An 18,664-nucleotide genomic window follows, 5' to 3' on the forward strand; every position below is an offset into this window, starting at 1 on the left:
CCTGACTTGCTCCCTTACAGAGCATCTTAGCTCAAGACATTAAATCTGCCTCTTGTGCCTCAACATTCTCCCCTGGCAGGAATGCCCCCTTGACACAGAAAGTGCCCCTGCCTTCTGGGAGAGGAACTGACACTGTGGGCTTGAACAAAAAGTAAATGGTGCTATGGGTGAGTGGGCCTAAGAATATTATATGATGGACAGGCAGGATATTATAGCTGATGGTAAGAGACAGATATTGGTCCATTGTATGTGGGAGGAATTCAACTTTGTACCATAGGAGTTTAGATGAAGTGGAGCATGAGGATTAAAAATGATAATTAACATTCACTGAGCACTTACCATATGCCAGGCACTCTTCTAAGAAAAGTACATGTATTAACTCCTTTAGTCCTTATAATAACCACATAGGGTTAGTCCTTATAATAACCCTATGTAGTTATTATAAGGAAACTGAGGCACAAAGAGATTGAGCACAGCTAGTAAAAGGCTGAGCCAGGACATGAAGCCAGGTCTTCTGACTCCAGAGTGTAGAGTCATTTTTGAACCAATATGGGCTCCTAGCCTCTATGCTGGTAGATCTCACAAGTGAGTGTGCATCACAATCATGAGAGGGCTGATAAAAGCACAGGTTGCTGCTCTGAACCTCCCAGTTTCTGATTCAGTAGGTCTCGGGTGGGGTTTGAGGATTTGCACACCTAAGGAGTTCCCAAGTGATGCTGCTGTTCCAGGGACCAGACTTTGAGAACCATTGCTTTCCGCTTTCCTGCTTACGGATAGGAAGAGATGAACAGAGGGAAGAGAAGTGATTAGTGATCTTGCCTGGATTATTGCAATGCCCCTGTGGGTCCAGACCTCTCGTACTCTTTTGTCAGCTACTCTTCACCAGGGACAAATTAATCTTCCTAAAGGCCAGTTCGGGTCATGTCATGCCTCTGCTCATTCTTCTGGATTCTCTGCTGTGTGTATCAGTGCTGTCCAGTAGAACTATCTGCAGTGGTGGAAATGTTCTACATCTGCACTGTCCAATATGGTATCTAACCGTATGTAGCTATGAATTTCACATTTTTTTCAATTTTAATTAATTTAAATTCAAATAGTCACATGCAGCTAGTTGCTAAACAGTGCAGGAAACCACATGGTATACCATTCGAGGCTCCATTGGCACCATATGCCTTTCCAGCCCCAACTTCAGCCCTCAGCATCCCGGCCTCTGGGCCATTCGAGACCAGGTTCCTGAGTCTATTCTGTACTTCCCAACTTCATGCCTTGTTTTATGCTATTTCCTCTGTCTAGACTATCCTGCTCTGTCTCTAGCGCTCAACCCAAGTTGTACCTCTGCCTTGAAACCTTCTTTGACACTTGCTCCCCTCTAATCTCTTTCTCCTCTGAACTCCCAAAATACTTTATCTTTTTCTTACAACTTTAGTACTTTTTGTCTTCTACTGAAGTTGGCTGGTGTCAGTGTTGTCTTTCTTTCCCTAATCTTGAGCTTGCAGAGAGCATGACTGTTTTCTAGCGAGCCCGCACTCCCTACCACAGGTCCCTCCGGTTACACAGAGGAGCTCGCTAAATCCCACAAACTTTCGCCCTGGTGTACTGGGGAAGCCGAGAGGGATAACGTGCCCTTCCTGTCCTCAAGCTGCTCACAGGCTGTCACAAGAATCTGATTCATGACCAGAGAACCATTGAAGCCAATGGTTATTTTGGGCAGCAAGATAAAAGTCACAGAGGGCCCTCTTGGTGAGGGGAGTCTGGCAGGACCCGCCTAAGCAGAAGGCTGTGTTTACCCACAAAGGCGGCTTCTCTGCCCAGCATGCAAGGAGATGGGAACATCCAGACATCGCTGTCTGGCTGCCCCGTGAAGTTAGGGATTAACCAGGGATGCAGCGGCTGCTCTGACTGTCTGGTCCCTGCAGTTGGGTGGATGAAGAGATGGTTACAAAGACTGCAGAACAATGTCAGCTTCTGGAATCAGAGTGTTGGCTGGGTGGTACCTAGGCCCAGAAGGTGCATGCAAGAAAATGTGATCTGAGCAATGGACAGCAGGTGAAATTCTGCTGGGCCTGGCTTGGGGGTTTATGAAATCTTCAGAACAGTCCTGGCTGAAATGGAAAGATGGTCAAAAAGGAAAAAAGAGAAAAACAGCTTTCTAGCTTCGGATTCTAATACTAAGAGTATTTCACATCTGAAAATCTCTAGCATGTGTTCATCTCTAGGACAAAAACATTTTTTAAAAATAAAACTTTATTGAAGTTATGATATAAATGCAGAAAATTACATAGAGCATAAGTCTACACATACTTGTGTAGCTACCCCCCAGACAAGAACTAAAACATGGCTGGCATCTCCACAGTAAATTTGTATTAAACCAAATGTGTGCAGGATTAATGATGGAAAAACACAGGCTCTGGAATCAGGCATTTCTGGGATTGAATCCTGGCCTCCCTACCCACTAGCAATGTGACCTTGGACCAGTGACTTAACTGCTCTGAGCTTCAGTTTCCTCCCCTATAAAATCAGGGTGGAATATATAATCTCTGTCTCACAGAGCAGTAAGGAATTAAAAACTGAAAATGTACGCAAATTGCTAGGCGCAGTGCCAGCACATAGTGGGGTCTCAAATGCTCTCTGTGATGATGATGCTGATTGATGGTGTTGCTGCAGCATCTTCTGGCAGACAGGACCACAGACATACACAAGCAGCTTTTCTCCCGTAGCCTCTCACTGCTCTTAGCCTCTGAATGATACTCTCCAAGGTCTCTTCTGACCGCAAGGAATTTGTGATGCTGTGATGATGCAAACCTCAGTTGACACTTCAGGCACCTGATGGGAGGCTGGGTGGATGTCTGTATCCAGTGGGAATGTGGCCAGATCTTCCATGTTCGGGCCCCAGGAGTGTGGCTCCCAGACCTCCTGGGGGAAGGCTGATTTCCCAGGGGCAGCTGTTGTGTAGGGTTCCATTAAGAATTGTAGCCAAAGTGGCGTTGGGGTCAGCAGAATTCAGCCTTAGGAGTGTCCTGGCATCCTGGGTGAACTCCTAGCTCCAGCTTGCTCCCTGCCCTCTGGCTCTGGGAGTGCAGATGTGTCCCAAGGGATACACATCATGCACATATTTTGAACTGGGCACTAAGCTGGGCAATTCATACACCCCAGAGCTGGAAGGCAGAGGGCAGGAGGGAGGGGAGAGGCCAAGAGGTTCCTTCGGGCTGGGAGGGGTTGTTGCAGCGAGGAGGGGATCAGGAAGGACTTCCTGGAGGATGGCTAGAAGAATGACCATGGGAAATGGAAAGAGGTTCTCCCAGGCAGAGGAGAGAACATGTGCAAAAGCAGAGAGGCAGGGCCGTGCTGCTCAGCCCTGCCCTGGGGGCGGGGAACCAGCCAGTTTGACACAGCTCCCCACACAAGCCTGAGGATGAGGCTGAAGAGCCTGGGGAGACCAAGCTGTGAATGATCTGGAGAGGCAGGCCGAGGTGTGTGACTTGCTTTATCAGAGAATGGGGGGCCACTGAAGGTTCCTCCATTGAGGAAGCAGAGTGGACCAGCTCCTCAAGATTTGCTCAGTGGAGACCAGCATGAGAACAGTCATCGAGACCCACACTGTTTTTGGCCAAAGATGGTTGCCAAATGTCCAAGGTCTCACAGGACCGGGCTGTGAGAGCCTCTGGGGTGCCCAGATCTATGTGGGAGGTGGAGTGGGGGTGGCTGGCTGTGGGTACAGAGGCGGGGGTGTGGAGGAGGAGGGGGACAGAGGAGAAGGCAAGGTTCCCATCTTTGAGAAACTGCCATCTTGCTGGAGAAGCTAGAGAGCCTCATGACAACTGAGCCCCATATTCAGAAGTGGAGACGAGAGATGTGTGGTCCAGCAGGCCAGAGGAAGAACAGGCTGGGTGGAGCATGAGTGGAAGAGGCAGGGAGGGTGGACTCCCTGGAGGGGAGGCAACCTTTGGAGGCTTTGGAGAGACTGAGGGTACCACAGGGCACGCTAAGCCCTTTGTGGGTATTCTCTCGTGTCATCCTCCTAGGAGCTCTAAGAGGTGGTGCTGATATTATCCCCATTTTACAAGGTGGGAACTAAGTCTCTGAGAGGTTAAGGCCTTGCCCAAGGTCAAGTAGCTCTTGTACTAATTAATGAATGTCCCTCATCCCTGCCTCCACCCTCCCCCAGAGGTAAATATTGCCCTCAGGCTCTTCAGCAACACCAAGATAGATATGGAAAAGCACTAAGTACTGTGCATCATTCCGCGCTAGAATATGACCTAATGCAGGAGTGTGTGGTTCCCACGGTCAGGGCTGGAAGCTCCCTGGGGATTGCAGTGATTCGAGAGCCTTCCTGGAGGAGACTGAAGGAGAGGTTGTAGGGGCAGCTGGAGGGGAGAGGTTTCTGCCTGGTGAGTGTTGCCACCTATCCACCCTGCCTGCTCCCCACACCCAGACACAGCTGCCCTGCAGTGCCTCCCAGAGAGTGCCAAGCATCAATGAGAACAGCTTGGTCAAGCAAAACTTCCCAGGCCTGTTGGTCACGCTGCTCTGGAAAGTTTGGCTCTGGTAGCTTCCTCCGGAGGCTGGCCCAGCCCTGGGCTGCCTCGGGCTGCAGCTTAGCCCACCCAGGCCCTGCTGCCCTCTGGAGCCCAAACCAGATGCCCTGAGGCTCTCCTGCCTGGAAGACCCTCCTCTCATGACCTTGCCTTTATTCCAGCTCAGTTTAGGCGTCCCCTCTTCCAGGAAGCCTTTTCTGAGCCCCATGGGCTGGGTCAGGACCTCAGGGTATCTAAACCTGTGCTGACCAAAAGAAATATAATGTGAGCCACACACAGGAGCCACATATGTAATTTTGAATTTTCTAGTAGCCACATGAAAAAAAAGCAAAACCATGAAATTCTAATGATATATTTAACTCAATACATCCAAAATATCATTTCAATGCAAAAATTATTAATGAGATATATTCTTTTTTTTGTATTAAATCTTCAAAATCCAGTGTGACCTTTATACTCACAGCACATCTCCATTTGCACGAGCCACATTTCAAGTGCTCAGTAGCCACATGTGGCTAGTGGCTACCATAGTGGTTGGCACAGTTCTAGAGGCAAGTAGAAGAGCACAGGGGTTGAAACTCAGGGACTGGCATCAGACAGACCTGGCAGTCACGTCCTAGCCCTCCATTTATTAGCTGGGCAAACTTTGGGAAGTCGTTAGCCCCTCTGAGCCTCAGTTACTTCAGCTGTGACAAGACTTACTAATTTCAGTGCCGGAGAATTGCTGTAAGGATTAAACTGATGAATGTGTGTCTAGTGCCAGGCATGGAGTAAGTGCTCAGAAAATGGTGGTGATTCATCTCACAGTGCCCTCTGATGTGCTGGTGTATGTGCCATTCTCCTCCACTGGACTGATTGTGAATTCAAGGACAGAGACCACCCACTTCCTCCCACCTTCCCCAGGGCCTGGCTCAGTGTGAACATCACTGCTTGCTAAAGGAAAGATTAAATCCTTAGGCTAAGAGTGCTCACCAGCCTCCCCATCCTGCCCGCCCAGGAATCAAGGGGCCCTGGTGGCTGGGAGTCACCAGACCACTGACTACCTGGGGCGACCTTGGCAAGTTGCTGCTTTGCTCAGGTCCTTGGTTTCCTCATTCAAAAGATGAAAAGGCGGGTGGGTGGGTGGGACCCTGCCTGAAGTGTTTGGTTTAGACTCTGCCCCACCAGTGCCTTTGAGGGGCTGTGGCTGACACCTGTGCACTTTGCCTTCCCATCCAACGGAGCGAATCCTGGCCCCTGTATCCTGACGCTTTTACCATCAAGTTCTCTCTAGTTAAAATTTAAGAGAAAAGAATTTCTCTTGCCTCCCAGGCAGACCAGAAGGGGGATGGGCAGTCCTGTCCCTTCTTTTCTGCCAGCATTTGCTGACCTGTCACAGCAACCCAGTAGCAGTAGGGCAGGAAGAATTTCTCCTATTTGGTAGGTGAGGAGACTCAGAGAGGTCAAATCATCTGCCCAAGTAACACAGAAAGCAGTGGTAGAGCCAGAGCTGGAAGCAGAATTCAGAAGTAAGGGAACTGAAGAGGCCCTCTTTATTGGGTGGGCTCCTCTTCCTCCACCTCGGCTCCTAGCATTTCCCTGTGGGGGCTTTCATGAGATGTGGCCCTAGGTTGGGTCCTATCCCTATGCCTTCATTCCCTGAGGAATGAAAGCAGCCAAGTAATTGGAGAAGTAATTTCAACTGATGGCCTGTAAGGGGCTGTGTGTTCTTCAGAGTGCCCCCAGCCCACCCTCAACCAGATTTCTCTGGAAAAGGTTATCATAGGGTAAAGTGGAAAGTGTCTGGTCCAGATAGCCAGTGTTACTGTGTGAGTGTAACCTTGGACAAATCATCACCTCTGGACCCCAGTCTGTCTATTTATAAAATGGAGGATGATATCTCACGAGATGCTGTGAAGATCCCATACAAAAGTAATTTGCAAACTGAAGAGTGCTAACAGAAATGTTAGTTAATAGTAGCAACAAAAATAATGATAATAGTAGAAGAAGCCCAATCTTCTGTGTGGTTCCACTGACCTGAAGGGAATTGAGCCCTTTGGGTATAAATCCAGAATGATGTCTGGGAATGTCCTGCCTTAGTCTTTGGAATGTAGCCGGGATTTTTCTGGGAAAGTGAAAGTCTCCATCTAGCTGAAGAGAGTGGGAAAGTGGCCCTGCTCCAGGGGAGGAGCGTCCAGGGAAGGAGAGTTTAACTAGGAGGAACAGAGGGCTTTGGCCGTGCAGCTCTGTTCTGCCCACAGGAGCCCAGGGTTGGGAAGGCTTGTGAGCAGAAGAGGCTGAGAGTCAATCTGGAATAAAAATTCTGGAAGGCAGGGAGTCAAGAATGTCTTAGCAGATGTGCATGAGAAACAATCAGTTCCTCTGGTGTAACTCCTAAATTTTGCTGAGCCTTTTACTCATTCATTTGAATAAATATGTAGTGAACTGAACTCAAACAGAGCATTCTGAGTGTCAAAGTGACTTGCCCAAGGCCAGGCCCCTGAGGGCCTGGGGAGTCCCTGGGAGGAGCTGAATTTGGAAGACTGAGGAATGAAAAATCCAAAGGCAAAGAAGGAAATCTGTAAGGAAGTCTGCCCAGCAGGACTCTGGTCCTTCTGTGAATTGGCCCTGAGCTGATTTGTCCATCTTTCTGTCTACTGTCTGGAGGGAGGGCATGTTCTCTAGGACTGGGAGGAGCTGGCTTCCTCCTGCTCTCTGCTTTCTGATCACTCCTGAGCCTAGTGGGCGGCAGGGAGAGTGAAGGGACCGGAATCTGTGTCTTGGGAACATCTGGTGAAGGAGTCCCTCGTGTTTAAGTTGGAGAAGAGAAGGTTTGGTTTGGGGATGGGGAGAACGGACACTGTTCCTATCTTGGGTTCTCTGAGGGATGCTGGGGAGAGGGCATTGCCTCGTTCTGTGGAGGCCCTAGGGTTGGTACTAGGACCTAGGGTGGAAGGTCACCCTGATGGAGCAGCCACCATGGGAGGTAGGAGTGGAGGGAGGGAGTGGCCTGTCTCTGGAGTGTGGGAGTAGAGATAGATACTGGTGAGTTTGACACTGAGGGAATTGCAGCATGGGGGAACAGATGGCTCAGCTCACATCTGTGCTGCTTCCCAGCTTTGCTTTCCAGTGTGGGGATTCTGTGGTGTCTAAAACAGTGGCTGGCACACAGTAGGTACTCAGGAATTATTTGAAGAATGACATAATAGATGGGTATGCCTGAGGGGGGTTAGGGAATAGGAGTCACATGGGCTGCAAACGTGGACCCTTGGGCAGAAATCTTTGGAGATCATATTGTGGGTTACCCGCCATCTTCTCCAGGCCTTCCCCACAAACTGGGACCCCTAGAAATAAGACGTTCAGCCCTTTCTTTCTTTGTTCCCAAACTGAGGCACAGAGCAAGAAAGCAAAGGAACTGGCCGACTGGTGGCAGAGCTGGACTGGAGCCAGGCCCTCTGCCTCCCAGAGTCCCCTGTTATTGGAGGTCCTGGCCTGTTGATCAAGTGAGGTAGAGGTGCGGTGGTCAGGACCAACTTTTTGAGTTAATGCTGCCAGAGGGGAGGAAGAAGGCTTGGCTTGGTTTTGAGTGATGACCTCAGTGCCACAGGTCCCTTGGCCACCACCTCCCCCCTCTTCCTGGAGCCTGGTTGCACACCCAGCTTGTGCTCACACACATCCAGAACAGAAACGCATCTGTACACAGGTCCAGTCCCCAGTGTTACACTTATGGTCGTTGTCACTGAAGCACATATGGACAAATGTACACATACATACACTCAGAGACACACAGGATCCCAGGAGACATTTGCACATACCTCCTCGCTGATGGGGGAGGAGCCCTGAGTCCCAGGGAGATTCGGGCTGCTGGGCTGTTGGGGCTGTGAGGGTATCAGGGTATCAGCTGGGTGGGCTGGGAATGGGAGCCCCACTGAGGCTGAGTCACCCCTTCTGAGTCAGGGATCCTCCCCCTCTCCCCTCCCCCTCCCTCTCTCCCGGCTGAGCACCCAAGAGGGGGTGGCCCAGGAGGAGGGCAGAGGCTGGCTTGGGCCGGGGTGGGGGCAGAGGAGGAGCAAGAGCCTCCTGATGCACAGTCCCGCAGTGGCCTGGGAACTGCTTCTGTGGCAGTGCCTGGGAGGAGGTGGCCTGGGAGCCGAGAGAGGGAGAGAAGGGGAGAGGGAGAGGGAGATAGAGACAGGCAGAGAGGAGGCGGAGGCAGGGGCAGGGCTGCCGCGAGGGAGCAGGCAGGCGCACGGCGGCCGCCCCTGGGCTGGGCGCGGAGGCCGGGCGGGGGCGGGGGCTGGCCGCACGTCGGGCGCCAGGCCCGGGGCTGTGGGCACGGTGCCCAGCCCCCGGCGCACGCCGAGCCGCCGCCGCCGCTGCTGCAGTCAGCATCCATCAGCGGGCGGGGGTGTCGTGGAACAGGCTGCTCCGCAGAGCCCGCCGCGGCCCTGCGCGCCCGCCCCGCCCCGCGGCCGGCAGGCCGCAGGAGCTGAGGGGGCACCCCCCGCCCAGCCTGCCCGAGATGGGGACCCTCAGGCCCAGGTAGGCACGTGGTGGCGGGGGATCAGGTACCACGGGGGTCTGGGGGCTTGGTACATATAGGCCCAGCCTCCAGCTCTGGGAGAGGACTGGGGTGAGACCGGGAGGAACTGAGTTTGCAGGCTGTTGGACCCCTGGCCAGGGTCGGAGAAGTCCTTGCTATTTCTCCCTACCTCCCAGGTCTGCAGCCTCCCCAAGGCCTGGAGAGAGGGGAGGGCAGACGGTGGGCTGGTGCTTGCCTTGGGGATGAAGTGTTGCTGGGTGCTGGGCTCCCTGGGTTGGCCCACTCTGTTCTCTGAGACCACTCCTGCGGCCTCCCGGGAGTCTGAGGGCTCTCTGGATGTCTCCATTCAGGCTTCACATGCTGCAAGACAGTCTTTTGGCTGGAGGCTGGGATGCTGGGGAGCTCCTGCCCTCACCCTCACCCTCTCCCTCTGTTACAGACCTTTCCCCACTCTGGGCTCACTTTGCATCCCACCTCCCTTCTAAGTCTTCCAAAGCTGGGGCGGTGGACCTTAGCCCTAGGACCTCTGTGGTTCTGGCCTGGTGTTGTCCTGGCCAGAGGCTACCCCCGTTGTTTAGAGGAGAGGACTTGCAGGTCCCCGTTGTGTCTGGCACCGTCACACTTAGGGATGTCCAAGAGCTCAGGAGGACAGGCATGGGGGGCCAAGTCACTACCAGGGTACTTACTAGGTTCTGAGGCCACTGCCTGGTAGAGCTATGGCCCAGGGTGGTCTATGAGGACCTTGAAGGGCTGGACAAGGACTAGGAGGGAGTTCTGAGGATACCAGTCTCCTTCTCGGCTGCCAGCCATGGTCCTGGCTTTTCCCCCCAGAGCTCTGAGGATGCGTTGGTGGGGGAGAGACACTACTGCGTGTTCCCACCGTCACTTCTGGATCTGCATATCACCTCCTCTGCACCCAAAGGTGGGAGTGTAAGAAGGCTGGATTGAGGACCTCTCTGGGGCTGTGTGGGGTCCAACTGCTCCATCTCTTCCCCATCTCCTAGCATTCAGAGTCTTCCAGAATCAGCAGCAGTTGGGCCACGTTGAGAGCTGGGGATGGGAATGGTGCCCTCAGAAGCTCCTGGAAGACTCAGTGCTGCCTGTCCCGGGCAAGGGTGTGGAGAATAGAGGCGGCTGTGTGCCCGCCTGCCCACCCATTCCTCCAGATGGAGCCTGCGGCAGAGGCAGCCTGTGCCAGCCTCCTCTCTCAGCCACTGTGGCCCAGGAGGGTTCTGCCAGCTCCGTGCAGGGATCTAGCTGGCTTCTGCTGGCCAGCCTGAGGTCATGCCTGCCCAGCAACCCCGTGCGTGGTGTTTGTGATGTGCAGAGTGTGGCCCCTTGAGGGGCACCCCAAGGCAGTCCTGGAGGAGATCAGTGCAGTGGGCATTGTTCCTATTAAAACCCTTCCTGGGCCACGTGGCAGTTCTCTGGGCCCAGCTCTGTGAGTTTCATGGAAGGTTGCTTCCACAGAACCCGCGTGAGAATAATGCTTGATCCTGTAGTCCTCACTCAGTAAATATTGAAGAGCTGAATGACTTGTCCAAGGTCACACAGCAACTGAGTTGTAGAGCCAGCACTAGTGTAACCAGGTCTCCTATCTCTTGGTTTGGGGTTCTTGCAGCCCCAATGCCTGCTTCCCTCTTGCTGCAGCTGTCCCATACACAGGACTCTTACAGGGGCTGGGCACTATAGCCTGGCCCCTTAGGAGGGGCCTTACATTGGCCCCCCAGCCCTTGCCCCCAAGAGATGAGGAGGAAAGGCAAGGCTGCCTCACAGATAAAGGACCAGGGCTGAGGCAACAGGCAGCTGGTAGCCCTGGACCCCCTTGGGAGTATACAGAGCCAAGAGGATGCTGGATGCCCAGGGATGTTCTGGGCCTGACCCTCTGGGGGCAGTAGAGAGGGTCTCCAGACTAGGTCTGCTGAGGCAGGAAGTACCTCTGTGTTAGCTCCAGCATGGACTTCACTCTGGGCCTCTCTGGACTTCTGTGTCCCCACTTATTCAAAGGGGATAATCATCTCTACCTGGAGTAATACCAACGATCACACAATCAGAGTGATGGCATTTATTGAGCACTTACTGTATGCCATGCGCTGGGGTGATAAGTGCTTTGAGTTATCTCACAGCAACGCTGTCAGGCAGGTGCTATTATTATTATTATTTTTTTTTTTTTTTTGAGGAAGATTAGCCCTGAGCTAACATCTGCCACCAATCCTCCTCTTTTTGCTGAGGAAGACTGGCCCTGAGCTGACATCCATGCTTATCGTCCTCCACTGTATATGAGGGACACCTACCGCAGCATGGCTTGCCAAGTGGTGCCATGTCCGCACCCTGGATCCGAACTGGCGAACCCCCGGCCGCCGAAGCGGAATGTGTGCACTTAACTGCTGCGCCACTGGGCCGGCCCCCAGGTGCTATTATTATCCACTTTTTATAGATGAGAAACTGAGGCTCAGAGAGGTTTCACAGGTTTTCACTGAGCTTCCACAGCTGCAAAGCGTGGGGCTGTCTGAGCCCAGAGCCCCTCTCTCTACTGTGACAGTATACCTGGTGCAGTGATGGGAGTACCAGGTTGGTGTCCCGCAGAGCCAGATGACTGATATGCCAGGGCTGGTCCAGGTGGAGAGGTCTGTGTGTTGGGTCTGGTGAGGCAAGGGTGGTTCTGTGGCCCAAGTACTCCTGTGGTCCCGAGGGGTAGGGGCAGAGAGGTAAGACTGGGAGCCCTGAGAGAGTGGTCAGCCTTGCTCTTCTCTTCTCGGGCAGGATCCCCTAGAAGTGGGGATGCTCTGGACTCCCTGCTCCCATTGGCTAGCAGGGAAGACTGGTTGGCCCTGACACTCGCCCCCTGCTACATTTGATAGGATCATAATGACCAGAAAACAGAAGGGTGGGAATGCAGAGGCACCAGCTGGGACTGTGAAGAGGAGGCCCTGTAGGAAGGGGACCTGAGCCTGGGCAGACGAATGGGAGTGGGAGCAGGTTGGCACTGCTTCCTTTGTGGGCAGGAGGCTTGTGGATAAGAATAGTAACTGACATTTCTTGAGCACTTATTATTATACCAGGTACTGTTTTAAGGGCTTACCTGTACGACTCATACAATCATCACAAAACCCTGTGAGATGGGAATTATCTTCTCCCCATTTTATAGATTGAGGGAACTGAGGCTTAGTGAGGGAAAGACAGTTGCTCAAGGTCACACAGCTAGGTTCTGGGGAGCCAGGATTCAAATCCAGGCAGCGTGGGTCAGAGACATGTTCCTGATGACCATGCCAGGCAGCCCACAGTTCCTTCTCAGAGTCATACTCAGTTTTATTCAATTTGAAAAATATTCACAGAGTAGCTCCATGCCAGGCCCTGTGTGACCTCTGAGGAAACATCCCTCTCAAGGGCCTCCAGTCTAGCTGGGAGGCACCGACACAACACAGGGAAGGTAAAGGGTTAGCTCTTGTGTGTGCTAAGCATGGATTCCTATTTCGGTGATCAGGGAGATTGAGGCCTTTGTGCTGGGCATCAAATGCCAAGTGGAATTTCGATAGTTGTTGAAGAAGGGTACCCACTCCCCTAGGTCAGAGGGGAAGGAAATAGGGATACTTTGAAGAAGAATGAGTGTTCTGGTGTGCATGGAGCAGATGGTGCAGGGGTCTGGGGGCACTGGAAGGTGACTCAGAAAGTCAGCTTGTGTTTGGGTCTTTGGCAAAGCTCTGGAATCCAGCAGACCTAAGCTCTAGTCACAGCTCCGCTTTGTACTAGCCATATGCCCTCGGGCACATCACTTAGCTGGTCTGAGCCTCAGTTTCCTCATCTGTAAAATGAGATAAACACCACACACCTATTTCATAGAGATCACGTTATGATGGTTGTTATGTAAAGGACCTAGCGCAGGGCTGGCACATCACAGGAACTCAGTAAACATTACCTCTCTCCTCCTTCCATCGCGCTTAAATGTCAGGCTCAGGTGTTTCCACTTGACAGGAGCCTGGAGGCTCCGGGAAGCTTTGCAGTTGTTTGGTCTGCGTGGGGCATGTACTGGGGCCTGACAGAACTACGCTTGGGAAGGTCCCTTTGGCGACTGCAAGAACCACAAGGAGGGAGTGGACTGCAGCCTTGCAGGAAAAACATCAACCCTGTGCCCTTGGAGGGCTGGGGCAGGGAAGATTGAGGCTGCACTAAGATGTCCCCTCTGGTGGTGGAAGGCTCAGCTGGTTGGGGGAGGAGCAGCTTGGAGTGGGGAAGGCCACAGGGGTCACGAATCTGGTTTGAGGCCTCATGAGATTAAGATGAAAAGCTCGTCTCCCTTCAGTCATTCTGAAGGTTGCGCAGCATCTTCTTTGTGCATCTGGGTTTTTTTTTTTCTTGTGAATAATTTCCTTTGGATGAATCCCCATCAGAGCTTCTTCTATAATAGCAGCAAATTGGGACTAAGTGCCTCACAATAGAAAGATGATTGAGAACGTTTTGGAACATCCAGTGGATAAAATAATACGCAGCCGTGAACAACCACAGAAATACTTATCCCTGCAGTGTATAGAGCTGTGCACTTGCAAAACTCTTTTGCATCTTTTATTCATTTCGTTTAGTTTCATGTCCCTGTGACAGAGGTGGGGCAGGGGTTAGATCCTGTGTGAGGAGATTCAGGCTGGGTTCTAATCTCCTTGAGGGCAGGGTTCATGTTTTATTCATTGTTCTGTCCTCAGCTGTAGCTCAGTGACTTGCAAATGCTTATCTGGGGAGAGAATTGATTGAGTGAACAAAGCAGAGGAGAAGTGACTTGCCCAAGGTCATGCAAGTAGTAGGACCCAGGACCTGGTCTCCTTGTCCCTACTTCCCACATTCTTCTGTTCACTACTCAGTATCCCTGAGGGGAGTAGGGCGGAGAGGTTCCCAGTGAGGACTTGGGACGCACAGAGATCAGGGCTTAAGTCTTGGTTCTGTCTTTCCTAGCCACCAGGCCTTGGCAAATTAATCTTTTTAAGCCCCAGTTTCCCCATCTGTAATGTGGACAGTCCAGGTACCGGCTTTTAGGGTTGTCAACACTAAGTGATTTAAGGCATGTAAAACTCTTGGCATGGTAACTAGCAAATAGTAAAGCACCCGTGAATGTTAGCTGTGATGATAATGATGACATAATAATGTGGAAATATTTCTGATGGAATTAATGTTATATGGGAGAAAACCCTATAAAATTATGAGCACTCAGATTAAAGTGGTATAAAATTAGGTATGAGCATAGATAAAGGTTGGAGGAGAACAGGCAGAGATGGAGTTACAGCGGATACTACAGGAAACAAATAAGACTCACTGCCACAAATCTTTTTTTTAATATTATATTTATTTTTTCTTTAGTTATAATTGCAAAAGAAATATGTGAAAAATCCTAATAATTCAGAAGTGTATTCTCTCCTTGGCTCCCCAACCAAAATTCTTCTGTGTAGAAGTGGCCAATGGTAACAGTGTGGTGTATGTCCTTCCAGGATATTTTGGATATTTTCTGTGCCTACATAAGCATACAAACCCAAATGGGACCATAAATTGCATTGTTGTTTTACAGCTTGCTTTTTTCATTTAACTGTATATCAACCTCTTTCCATGTCAGTATTTATAAAATCCGTCTCAAACGTTTTCGCAATAGGTAGGTAATACTTTTGTAATTCATTTTTTAATGGATAAATGCTAATTAACTTGGCAAGCCCTCTGTTGATGGACATTTAAAGTTGTTTCCAATTTTACTCTATTCTAAATAATGCTGACGATGAATTCTGATAGTGTTTAAACAGTTAAAGAAAAATCAAGTGAGAAAGAGTCAGAAACTGAGACCATGAAAGTTGCCCAGGAAGGCCCGCTGCTTCTCTCTTCTCCTTTCTTCTCCTCTCCTCCCTTCTTGGTGGAGCCTGAGAGGGCAAGGACACTGAGGGCTGGCATGCTTGGAGGAGGCCCTATCTCTGTCACCCTCAAAGAGTGGGGATGTCCCAGGGAAACCCCTTCTTTTACTCACCCACTATGGAGCTCACCTGTGAAATTTTCAAATTCTCTTTGGGTGCTGTAAGCTGCTGCCTGGGCCAGGCTGCTGTTTACCCTCTGAGTGTCCTTGGACAGGTTCTTTACCTTCTCTGGACCTCAGTTTGTCCATCTTTATGGTAGTGACAGCCTTACTGATGACAGCCATTGCTGCCACTTACTGTCTACTATATGGCAGACATGGTGCCAGAGTGAGCTTCACGTGCATTCTCTCATTTAATTCTCACTAAATGCCTTTGAGGTGTAGCAGGTATTATTCTCATTTTACATGCTCAAACTGGCTCTCAGAGAGGTTAAGTAACTTGCCCAAGGTCCCCAAGCCAGTGGAGCTGGGATTAAGACTCTGGTAGAAAGGCCATGTTCATAACTGCTGTTCCATGCTCCATGCTCCTTTTTACCAACCCCTGGTCAGTGAGGTCCAAGCAGAATAATGATTATAAAAGGATCCTTTAAATTGTAACACACGCTGCATGTGGGAGGAATTGATACTGCTGTTATTATTTCTACATCCAGAGCAACAGTAGCTTTGGTTACATGGCTGACAGCAAGTTGGAGGTAGTGGGATGTAGCAGGATTGAGGGGGAAGAGCATGGGACCATGAGCCAGCAGACTTGGGTCCTAGTCCTGGCTCTACTCAACTGACTAGCTATCTGACCTTAGCCAGCCAAGCCAGCCTGGGGTAAGCCCACCTATTCCATGTGGCCGTTATGTAGCTCAAATGAGACAAAGCCCAGAAGACAGGCAGCTCATTGCCTGGCTCTCAGAGGATGCTCCACTATAGGGAGGTCTCCGTCTGCGTCTGTAGTCATCAATGTGGTCCAAGCGGGAGGCATTTCTCCTTTTTGATGCCGTTGCTCTGCAGGTCTGGGCATGTCACGTGGTCCCCGGCCCACAACTGCACATCAGTCTGTGGCTCCGCGGTGGCACGTGAAACCTTTGGGCAAGAAGCCAGTGCTGATGGGTGGCAGCCTCTTTGCATTGCTTGGTTTTATTTAATGCGGTGCCATGGGTACTGCAAGCCTCTGACAAATTGCCGTCTCCCCACTGCTGCGTACAGACCTGAGCAGCAATAAGAATGACTGTGGGCCCAGCTCCCATTTTGACCCCTCTGCCTCCATCAGGGGCTGGCTGGGAGAGTGGCACAGGGCCCCAGAGGCAGCTGTCTCAGCCTGCCCCCCTCCTCCCTCATTGCAGGCAGGCGTTTCACTCACGTCCACCCAGAGATTGTCACTGAGGAAGTGAATGTTTTGTTCTGGGGAAATCCCAATGGGCAATAACATCATCTCCAGAGGGGAAGAATAAATCTTAATAGGCTCTTTCTCTCCCTGTTTTTTCTTTTAATTCTTTTCTTTTTCTTTTCTGACTCCAGAAGTAATACATGTTCATGGTAGACAAATTGTTAGAGAGAGAACCCCCTAAAAAGCCAAAAAAACCCCCACAAAACTCTATAATTCCCTCTCCAAGGGAATGCTATTGTTAACATTTCAGCCTTTAGACTTCATACTAAAGAGGGGAATATCTAATATTTTTTGAGCAATAAGTGTGGGTTTTGACACGTGTTAAGTGCTTTGTGGGCATGATCTGATTTAATTTTCACAGTAAACCTGTGAAGTAGGCAAGACTACCATCATGATTTTACAGATGAAGACACTGAGGCACAGAGAGCTTAAGGGGGTCTTGTTCAAGTTCTCCTGGTCTCCCATTTTATCCTTAACCACTAGACCATACTGCCTCTTCCTGATTTCTCCTTCCCTCCCTCTCTGATTCATATATCTATTTAGTTTCAGGAGGTGTATCAGTCAGATTCTGGCAGAAAACAGAATTCTACTCAGATGCTTCAGCTGAAGAGATATTAATAAAGGTGTGGACAGAGTTAAAGGAACCCACAAGGGGTACCCACAAACTAACAGTGACAGAAGCTGTTACCTCCCTTCCTTCTGAATGAGCAGAGGGAGGGAAGGGTGTTACCGGATTTCAGTGGTGGCTGGGCCCATGCACGGAGCTGTCAGCAGAGGGGCTCAGCCCCCACCAGAACCACAGGGAGGGAAACTGGGAAGATACACTCCAACCTCTCTCTCCATCCAACCTCTGACCTCCTGTTACTGCCTCCCATTGGCCAAACCTAACCAGAAGTCAGCAGACAAGTGAGCTCAAGAGACAGTCCAAGGGGTCAACCTCCATCTACATCTTTGAGCAGGGAGTGGATGTAAGGGTGCAAATGAAGACTGACAGTCCAGGGGCCTGGTTGTAGGGGGATGGGGGAGATGTGCCCTCTGACTTCCCCAAAAGAGAGAAGAGTTATCTTGGTAACTGTGATTTTTGAAAACATCATTCAGAACAAAGAATCTCACTGTCTGCCTGGTGTTCTCTTGGTGTTTTGGTGTCTCTCACAGCCTGTCCATTTCTCTCTCTCTCTCCTCTCCTCCCTATCATTAATTCCTACCTGGTTCAGATTTCCCAAGAATACCTGGGGAAAAGTTGTCAGTGTCCAAGATTTAGACAAGAGCCTTACTGGCTAAGAATTAATTGTTCATGACCATGAGCGCACGTGGCTGTATGTGCCCTCGTATTGTTGTACCGCTATGCATATGTGTGCAAAGACATGCTTTTGGTATACGTATCATAAACATCTGTAATATACTCTCCTTTGTAGTTAACGTGACTTTAACTTGTGTATTTCAAAGTCCTCTTGTTCTCTGTAACATCCGTTATCTACCTTGCTCTGAAGTCGGGGGACAGAGCCTCTCATCCCTGTTTCACAAATGAGGAAACTGAGGCTCAGAAAGGAGAAGTGACTTGCCAAGGCCCAGCAGAAAGGAAGTGGCAGAACTTAAACAAGAAACAGTGGTCCTGATTCTGAGTTAGCTCTTCCTAGTGTGTTTGCCTTTCAATCTTGGGAAATTTCTCCTCGGCCAACCTCACCCCTGGGAGAAATTAGTGCAGGACAGACCCCCGGAGGCTGCTGAAATGCCGTGTCCTGGAGTGGACCTTGGAGTCAGAGAGACTGGGCACAGCCTTATGACCTTGGGCAAATCTGTATGCCTCTTTGGGGCCTGTGCATCCTCATCAGTAAAATAAGGATGATAATATCAGGCATTTGGATGGAAAGTCAGGTGCTTAAGTTCCGATAAGTCATCAGGAGAGGCTGGCTGGCTGGTAGCCAGAAAGGCTCCCGAGGTGAATGCAGTCCAGGTCTCTGGTCCTCGGTTGAGTAGAATTAAAAATTGACTCCTTGGCGTTCCACCCACCCATCACCCATATGTTTGTCCATTTATCCATCTTCCCATCCATCTGACACCAGACCCTCTGGGTTTGGATTCTGGCACTGCCATTTACTAGCTGTGTGAGATTGGGCAAGTTAGTTAACTTCTCAGTGCTTCAGTTTCTTCTTTTGTGAAATGGAGATAATAGGAGTACCTATTATAGGTTATTATGAAGATTAAATGAGTTAATTGATATTAAGGGCTTAGATCAGTGCCTGGCAAATAGCAAACTCTATAAACGTTGGCTGTTGTTATTTATCAAGAGCTGTGCTAAGCCCTGGGGATAATGGCAAATGAGACAAAGTTTTGTCTTTATGGATTTTATATTC

The 18,664-nt window shown here is 50.5% G+C and overlaps 1 protein-coding gene across 12 annotated transcripts in view; it reads left to right on the forward strand.

Moving 5' to 3' along the window:
* The window catches only part of EPB41L1 (erythrocyte membrane protein band 4.1 like 1), a 117,463-nt gene that overhangs the window by 40,911 nt on the left and 57,888 nt on the right, over positions 1 to 18,664 (forward strand). The window contains exon 1 of one of the 12 annotated variants that reach the window (XM_046678407.1): positions 8,796 to 9,056. The exons of the other annotated variants lie outside the window; for them this stretch is intronic. The gene's annotated coding sequence lies outside the window, so the exon portion shown is untranslated. Of the gene's footprint in view, positions 1 to 8,795; positions 9,057 to 18,664 lie in introns of those variants that run through there. 12 annotated transcript variants of the gene reach the window in all.

This window comes from Equus quagga, chromosome 12 (assembly GCF_021613505.1).
Source record: "Equus quagga isolate Etosha38 chromosome 12, UCLA_HA_Equagga_1.0, whole genome shotgun sequence".
NCBI lineage: Eukaryota > Metazoa > Chordata > Mammalia > Perissodactyla > Equidae > Equus > Equus quagga.